The following is a 9,077-nucleotide window of genomic DNA, read 5'->3' as shown; positions in this document are numbered from 1 at the left end:
ATTATATAGAAAAAGGGAGGGAGGGGAAAGAGAAAGAAACACAGCAGCGTTTTTATTGGGCAAACGAATGGTGAAAATATTGGAAAAGAGCTTTAGAAATGCAGCAAGAAAAGAAAATAAAACTTTGGGTTTAGCAGGTCAGTCTGAAGGACACCCTGAGTTGCTTGCAATTATTGGGGTCCTGTGCCAGGGAGGGTTAGAATCAAAGAAAAGAGGTCACTGAACCAGTCAGGCAAACAGTGGTGCCTCGCTTAACAAATGCCCTGCTTAACGAAATTTCCGCTTAACGAAAGGATTTTTTGAACGGAGGTTGCCTCGCAAGACGAATTCGTTTTATGAAAAATTCATCTAGCAAATCGCGGTTTCCCATAGGAATGCATTGAAATTCAATTAATGCGTTCTTATGGGCAAAAAAAAAAAAAAATCCAAAAAAAATCAATGCATTCCTTGGGGTTTGCTAGACGAATTTTTCGTTATAAGAAAAGACCCGTGGAACGAATTAAATTCGTCTAGCGAGGCACCACTGAATTTCTTTGTAAGACTATGGCCTTAAGCTGGCCATGTACATGCCCTCATCAGCACCCCAAAAGAATGAAGTCCCCTGCAAAAGCTCGTCCCTGAAGCTTTCTTCCGCCCAGGGCCCAACCCCCCAGCTCCGAGGTAGGAGGACAATGACCTGGGATGGATGTGTGAGCTCAGCTGAGCTGGAAGCTGGAGATACAGGGAGCTGCTTGCTCTGTGCTGGATCCAAAGCTTGGACTAATGGTGAAACAAGATAGGTGTTGTTGTTGTTGTTGTTGAGTCGTTTAGTCGTGTCCGACTCTTCATGACCCCATGGACCATAGCACGCCAGGCACTCCTGTCTTCCACTGCCTCCCGCAGTTTGGTCAAACCCATGTTGGTAGCTTCGAGAACACTGTCCAACCATCTCGTCCTCTGTCATCCCCTTCTCCTTGTGCCCTCCATCTTTCCCAACATCAGGGTCTTTTTCCAGGGAGTCTTCTCTTCTCATGAGGTGGCCAAAGTCTTGGAGCCTCAGCTTCAGGATCTGTCCTTCCAGTGAGCACTCAGGGCTGATTTCCTTCAGAATGGATAGGTTTGATCTTCTTGCAGTCCATGGGACTCTCAAGAGTCTCCTCCAGCACCAAAATTCAAAAGCCTCAATTCTTCGGCGATCAGCCTTCTTTATGGTCCAGCTCTCACTTCCATACATCACTACTGGGAAAACCATAACTTTAGCTATACGGACCTTTGTCGGCAAGGGGTGTTAGAGATGTGTAAATAAAACCGTATATCCTAAGGACACCACAGTCTCCCTTGACCTCCATTCCAAGGAAACCAAACTTGGGGGGGCTGTAACATTTGGAAGAAGAAGGATTGTCTTCCAGGCAGACTGAAATTGGGGGACCTCATTATGGACAATAGGTTGATGTTAATTCAGTAGAACTGAGGGTTCTTAAAACAACTGGCTGGGAGAACTTCAAGAGAGGGCTCTTGCAGTAAAATAGCCTGGCTTTTTTATATAGTGTGGCATGCAAGTCCCCAGAGAAAAAGAAAGGGCAACCGTCTGATAGCATTTTCATTATACTTGGGGGATGTTTTGTTTCTAGTTTAGTTGCTCTCAAGAGTCTATATATGTCTGGGAAAAGCTCCATAAAATAATGGGGTCTGCTGTTGTTATAATTATTTACCCCCCGCCAATCATTTTTAACAAAATGATTGTTAACCATGTTTATAAACATTGATAAAAATTAAACTAAATACAGAGATAAGATCTGCTTAAAATATACAAATAATTACGATAAAAAGAAGAATTGCACCAGCCATTTCATTAAAAGCAGTCAGTTCCCAAAAGCCAGTTGGAGAAAAAAGGTCTTCGCTTGCTAGTGGAAGGACCAGGAAGGAGCCATTAGAAACAACCAATAGTCAAAATTTCAGATTCCTCAGAATTAGGGATGGCTTTTTGTACTGAATATAATCTGTGTATGCTTATTGTTTTTATGGTTATGTGCTAGTATGCACCTAGGTTTATGATAAATGAACAACAACAAAAATAACAGAAATAGCAATGGTTCTCACCTCCCCTAATACCCCCTCCCCCCATTTTCCTGACTGTGGAATGCTCTGCCAAAAGAGTCCAGCAGTTGCTTTTGTTTTAAATCTTTAAATCAGGGGTCCCCCAAACTAAGGCCCGGGGGCTGGATGTGGCCCAATCACCTTCTCAATCCGGCCCATGGACGGTCCAAGAATCAGCATGTTTTTACATGAGTAGAATGTGTCCTTTTATTTAGAATGGATCTCCAGTGGCGGATCTTCATGCTGGCACCCATTCCAGGGCTGTGGCGTGCCTCCTGGAGGGGCAAAGCACGCATTCCGGGGGCGGGCCGCGCATTTTGGGGGCAGGGTGCCCGCAATGGCGCCCCTTGGAGGCTGCCACTCAGGGCGGCCCGCCCCTACCGCCCCTATTTTCCTTTGCCCCTGCTGGGTTATTTGTGGGGCATAGGAATTTGTTCATATTTTTTTTCAAAATATAGTCCGGCCGGCCCCCCACAAGGTTTGAGTGACAGTGGACCGGCCCCCTGCTGAAAAAGTTTGCTGGCCCCTGCTTTAAATGCCTGCTGAAAACTTTTCTCTTCTGCCAAGCCTGCGCAGGGAATGAAGAACACATTTCTCCACAATGCAGTAGTTATATTCCTCATCCCAATGCTAGCGATATCCAATGAGTTTGATGGAGATCTATCTCTGCATAAATGAAATCTGGGTTTGTTGGGCAGATGACAAGCGACTAGGAAACACTCTGGTTTCTAATTTTAACTCTTTGAATGTTCTGTGGCTTCCTACACCGCTCTGATATTTCCCCTCGCCCTCATGAATTAGTGGCCTAGAAATGTTTCTATTCTATAAATGAAATAAGTGCTTTAAAAGTCAACCTGCCTCCCCCCCGCTTCCTGCCCCCCCCTCCTGGTTCTTCTCTATGAACTCAGCCGTGCCAAGTCCTGGCAAAGGTCTCTGCCCCGTCCGTGGAGGGAGACCCTTGTTCTTTCTGCCGCAGCAGCAGCTGCTCTCCTCCGGCTGCCGTTCTGTTTTTCTGCTTCCTGAGCTGGCAGTTTTTATTTATGGCTCCGCTCCCTTTGATTTAAAACTCCGCAAAGTGTGACAATCAAAATTAAAGATTTCTCCAGAAAGCCAGCCTGGGGGGAAATCACCGCCGAAGCCATGGGAGATTTCCCAGCGGTGGCTTTCAAATTAAACGGGAAAAAGAATTTCTTTAATTTGGTGGCGACGCCGTTGCGATGCAGCTCAGTGGGCGCGTCATTACCAGCGCAGAAAAAGCGCCCGCGATCCGCTGCCTTTCAGAAATTACCATTTTAACTGCCGGCCGTCGCCCCTCTGGCCCACGGCATGGCGTGGGATTTCTGATGGGGAGTGTGGCCCCTCTCTCTGTGGGACGAGGGATGCAATCTCTGAGCTCTCCTAGGCTGTCCTCTCCATGCCTAAACTACTCTCTCCCTTTAGCCTTTGCCAACCTGGTGCTCTCGAAAACTTTTGGACTACAAGGCCCGTGAGCTCCAGGCGACTGATTCTGCAAAGTGGGAACTGATTTTGTATCTCTGCTATTTTCTGGGTTATATTTCATTGTATTATTTTTTAATATTTTTATTTATTGGTCACCATAGTTTAGAATAATACAATTGTAGAGTTGGAAGGGACCCCAAGGATCATGTAGTCCAGCCCCTCCAGTGTAGAATCACAGCTGAAGAATCCCTGACAGGTGGCCACCAAATCTCTGCTTAAAAACTTCTACAAAGGAGAGTCCACCACCTTCTGAGGGAGTCGTTTCCACTGTCAAAGAGCTCTTACTGTCAGAAAGTTCTTCCTAATCTTTGAATTATGGTGCTGGAGGAGACTCTTGAGAGTCCCATGGACTGCAAGAAGATCAAACCTATCCATTCTGAAGGAAATCAGCCCTGAGTGCTCCCTGGAAGGACAGGTCGTGAAGCTGAGGCTCCAATACTTTGGCCACCTCATGAGAAGAGAAAAATCCCTGGAAAAGACCCTAATGTTGGGAAAGATGGAGGGCACTAGGAGAAGGGGACGTCAGAGGACAAGATGGTTGGACAGTGTTCTCGAAGCTACAAACATGAGTTTGACCAAACTGCGGGAGGCAGCGGAAGACAGGAGTGCCTGGCGTGCTCTGGTCCATGGGGTCATGATGAGTCGGACACGACTAAACGACTAAACAACAACAACAATCTTCAGTCAGAATCTCCCTTCTTGTAACGTGAATCCATTGGCTCAGGTCCTCCTCTCTGGAGCAGCAGAAACCAAGCTTGCTTCGTCTTCCATGTTTGTGGCAGCCCTCCAGATATTAGATGAAAACTATACTATCGCCTGTCATTCTCTCTTCTCCAGCTAAACATAACCAGCTCCTTCAACCGTTCCTCACAAGGCTTGGTCTCCAAGGTTGCCCCCCTCTGCACACCTTCCAGCTTGCCAAAATCTCCCTGCCCTGAAATGGACACAGGACTCCAGGTGTGGTCTGAGCAAGGCAGAATAGAAGGATATTACAACTCTCCTTGATCTGGACACTAGACCTCTTCTGATGCTGCCATATTCGATAAGACTGTAGCCAAGCCTCTTACCCATAGCTAGGGGTGGGACAGAGTGTACAGGATTTAGGATCTGAGCCAGGGCAACTGCAACACACAAACATTCTCCAAATCTTAGTTCTATGCTCAAGGGTGGGGTGGGGGGTGGGGAACCCTGATCCTATTCTGCCCCCAAATCAGGGATCTTCCCTTCCTCTTCTTCCTCCTCCTGCCAAATTCTGTGCCTTGTGCTGCTGCATGGATATTCCCAAGATCTCCCTGGCCTCCCTCCAGCTGCCAGCTGCCCCAAAGCACCACCTGTCCCCACAGGCCTTTTGCCCTCTTCTCCTCCTCCTCCTCCTGGGCATGGCAGGATGAGGCCGGCCCGGTGCTGAGCTGTGGGACACTGCTGCTTGGCTGTGGTCTCTGCTTCTTCTCTGAGTGAGCCCAGAGCTGACACTTGCCTCCCCCCTTCACCTGCCCCCATCTCCCCCCCCACCCTCCTTTTAAGATGAAGCAATGAAATTATTTTTCTACTTGAGCAGTTTTCAATTTAGATTAAGAAAAATCTGTGCTCCGTTAGCGGCGCTGCAGTAAATCACGGGCAAGCGACACTCGGAGCCTGACAGGCCGATCGCTTATCGGATGCAAACCTTTTTTCAAGTTGACAGACTCCGAGTGTGACATTGAGCGAGGGCAGAGGCAGGCAGCAGGCGGGGTGGGGAGGGGGAGGGAGGGAGGGCAGGGGCATTTGGGGGAGATCAAGCGGGGGCCATGCAGGGTTTCCTGTACGAAACCCAGGGAAATGTGGTGTGGATGAAGAACGTCAGAAGAACTCAAGACTCGCTGGCTGAGGCTAAAGGAGGCTCATTCTGGCCTCTGGCCGTTAACTAATCTATGGCAGACTGTTATTATTATTTCATCATTATGCTATCTATTATTATTACTATTTTATTATGTTTGTATTACTGTATTATGCTCAGTAAAATATGTTCCTCCACCCTGGGATCTTTTGATAAAGGGCAGTGTCAGAGGTTATTACGGCTACTCCTGAGTAACGACTCTCCACAAACTTGTCTTTCAAAGTCTTCATTGGTGCACATTATTTACAGTGTGATGAGCTGTCGGTTTCATGTCCGCTATTCCGTGTCAGAATCCGGCACTGCCCCTTTCCGCCCCTTGGACCAACATAAGAGCCTGGGGACAGCGAATCTCCTCCCTTTTCTCCTCCTCCTTAATTCCGCTGCTGGGGGAAAGGGTCTACGCTCCGTCTTTTCCCTCTCCCCCCTTTCCGTCTCTCTCTCTTCCCGCCTGTGGAGCAGGGGCTCTCCCATGCTGCCGGAGCCCTGGCTCTCCCTCTCTGCTTCCTGACTCCCTCCTTCAGACCCTGCGCTTCCATGGCTGCTTAGGGAGGAGCTGCTCCTGATAGGGGGAGGTTCTCTATACTCTCTCCCCCTTACAGGCAGTATATAAATAATCATCATCATCGTCATCATAACTTCAGAAGAGTCCTGCTGGATGAGGCCAATGGCCCACCTAGTCCAGCGTCCTGCTCTCACAGTGGCGGACCATTTGCCCCCATGGGAATCTCAGAAGCAGACTGGATTACTGCAATGCACTCTCGGTTGGGCGTCCCTTGCACTTGATTTGGAAACGGCAGTTAATGCAGAATGCTGCAGCACAATTGCTGACTGCAGTGAGACCTTGTCATCCTTCAACTCCTGGGCTCAGAAATCTGCCCTGGTTGCTGATTGGCCACTGGGCCAAGTTCAAGGTGTTGCTATTAGTATATAAAGCCTTTAACAACTTGAGACCCGTTGACCTGCGAGGCTGCCTTGGCGCCAAGTGTGCCCACTCACTCATAGCTGCCAAGTTTTCCCTTTTCTCGCGAGGAAGCCTATTCAGCATAATGGAAAATCCCTGAAAAAAAGGGATAACTTGGCAGCTATGCACTCACTCAACCACTTCGATTGGTAGAATTTTACAAGTGCCACATAAATACCTGCTCCACATTTGTAAGAACTTGGCGCCTAAACTTTGGAGCTCCCTGCCTATTGAGATGAAGCAGGTGCCTTTACTGTACTCTGTTCAGTACCTGCTGAAAACAAGACAAGCCTACCCAGATGCTTAGGAAGTTGAGGCCATTTTAAATCTTGTTTTTAGTATTTCAAGTTTTTGTATGTTTTTAAGTACGGTCGTGAATTTCCTCCCAGTTTTATTGTTTGATCTTCTTGTAAACCGCTTTGAGGCTATTTACAATCAAGCGGCGTATAATTTTTGTAAAATAAGTAAATAAAATAAATAGGTGCACCCAAAAACAAGAGCACCCTCCCCTCTTGTGCTTCCCATAAAACACCCCCACCCCCACCCCTGCTTAAATCATTGGTGCAATTAACCTTCTGCATTTGGATGGGTTAGGCCAGTGATTGGCAACCTTTTGAGCTTGGTGTGTCAAAATTCGCCAAAAAACTGAGCATAACTCGGGTGGTGTGTCACTTTGAGACAAAAACCATAATTTTGCGATATTTATAGTTTAAATACGGTACCAAAAATGTATAATTGTAATATATAACTGTATTTAATAAACCAAAAACTAATTATTTAAACAAAACAAACCAAAAACCCTTTATTTATCCCAAAGTGCCCAGGGTTGTTGAGCTTTTTTGGGGGGGGGGAGCTGCTGACCAAAGTTTTGGAGGGTTTTTTGGTGCAAAAGTTGCTTTGCTTTTTTGGGGGGTGCCCCAAAGCTGCTGTGCTTTTTTGGGGGGGAAGAGAACAGAAATAAATGACGAATAATACCTTCGCTGGAACTAACACGCAGCACCGACATAGTCTGCCAAAGCGCCAAAAAAAAACAACCCAGCACAGAACGGGTTAAAAAACAAACACTGTTACACCCAATCATAGTCTGCCAAAGCGCCAGAAAAAACAGCAGAGAAAGGGTTTAAAAAACCAATCTCTGGCTACCAGCAACAACAACAACAAAAGGATCCGGGTTTTAACAGCGGAGACAAGCTGTAGGAGGAGTGGGAGAACAAATGGGGGGGCGGAAACAACAGCAGCGTGAATGGGCCAATGGGGCGCGTGCCAGCAGTGAGGGCTCTGTGTGTCACATCTGACACGCGTGTCATAGGTTCGCCATTGCTGGGTTAGGCCAAGGGGGTAGTGCCAAGGAAATGAATGGATTTGCCTGCTATCAAAAGCTACCAGATGGTGGGAGCAATGAACCTCATCTCTCCCCCCACCTCCCCCTCTCCTCTCTCCCGTCTCTCGCACACAGATCTCCTCTCTTCTTGACCCCCTTGCAATCTCATCCACACCAATTAAGCGATGAACCCTAACAGGCTGTACCTTTTGGCAAGTTGAAGGTAGAAAAGCTGCAGCAACAGAGACACCTCCCTCCACCGTGAACGCTGCAAGCCTAATATGTGTAAAAGGATTTCACAGCGTTAAACCTGGAATGCTTGTTCCCTTCTTATAGGTCCGCAAGCAAAATGGCTAGAGGCTGGTTTTTAATTTTATTTGTCTTAAGAACAAAAGGTGTCAATCCAGGGAACTGATGCAGCCCTGGGGGGATCTGGCATGCAAAAAAAGAGAGAGCCCACTTCAAACTCAGAGGTTGCCAGCCCTACTGAGCAGGCAAGTGTAGGAAGAGCCTTCCAGCAGCTCCTAAGCTGTTAGAGGTAATGTTGCAGGTAGAAGAGCAGAAGAGGGATTGCTGCCTGCGATGCTAAACGCTCTTCTCTTCATTTCCCCATCCAAACACAATTCAAAGTGCTGGTTATTATGGCTTTGTTTTCAGCTATTTTAGGTGTAAACCGCCTTGAGTCCCCGTCAGAGAAAAGAATAGATTCTGTGGTTTGCCCAAAGGTCTGAAATGTGTCCCTTCTGCAGCTTGGTCCAAACAGACAGATATTGGGAGAGCGCCAGCTGGAATACAGAATCATAGTATTGTATAGTTGGAAGGGATCATGGGGGTCATCTAGTCCAGCCCCCTGCAATGCAGGATTTTTATGCCCAACGTGGGGCTCGAACCCATGACCCTGAGATGAAGAGTCTTATGCTCTGCTTAAGCAGGCCAACACTGACAGGTTGGGAGGCAAGAGCATGCAAAAGCCATGAATGTGGTTGCTTGAATACCAGTTGCCGGGAAGCACAAGAAGGGAGATTGCTGCTCTTTCTTGTTCGGCTTGCCGGTTTCCAAATGAGTCATCTGGGGAGAACAGGATGCTGGACTAGATGGGCCGTTGGCCTCATCCAGCAGGCTCTCCTTATATAGAATAGAATAGAATAGATCTTTATTGTCATTGTCCCCTTGTGGGAACAACAAAATTTCTCGGTTGCTATAAATTAAAATACTAATAAGTGCAATACAATACAGAACAATATAACAAATAAATAAAATGACTTCAGAGTCCAGAGGAAAGAAACTGTTCTTCAGACGGCTCGTTCTCGCCTTCATTGTTCTATATCTCCATCCTGATGGCA

This window comes from Zootoca vivipara, chromosome 7, assembly GCF_963506605.1.
Source record: "Zootoca vivipara chromosome 7, rZooViv1.1, whole genome shotgun sequence".
NCBI classification, from domain to species: domain Eukaryota; kingdom Metazoa; phylum Chordata; class Lepidosauria; order Squamata; family Lacertidae; genus Zootoca; species Zootoca vivipara.
This window is presented reverse-complemented; position numbering follows the sequence as displayed.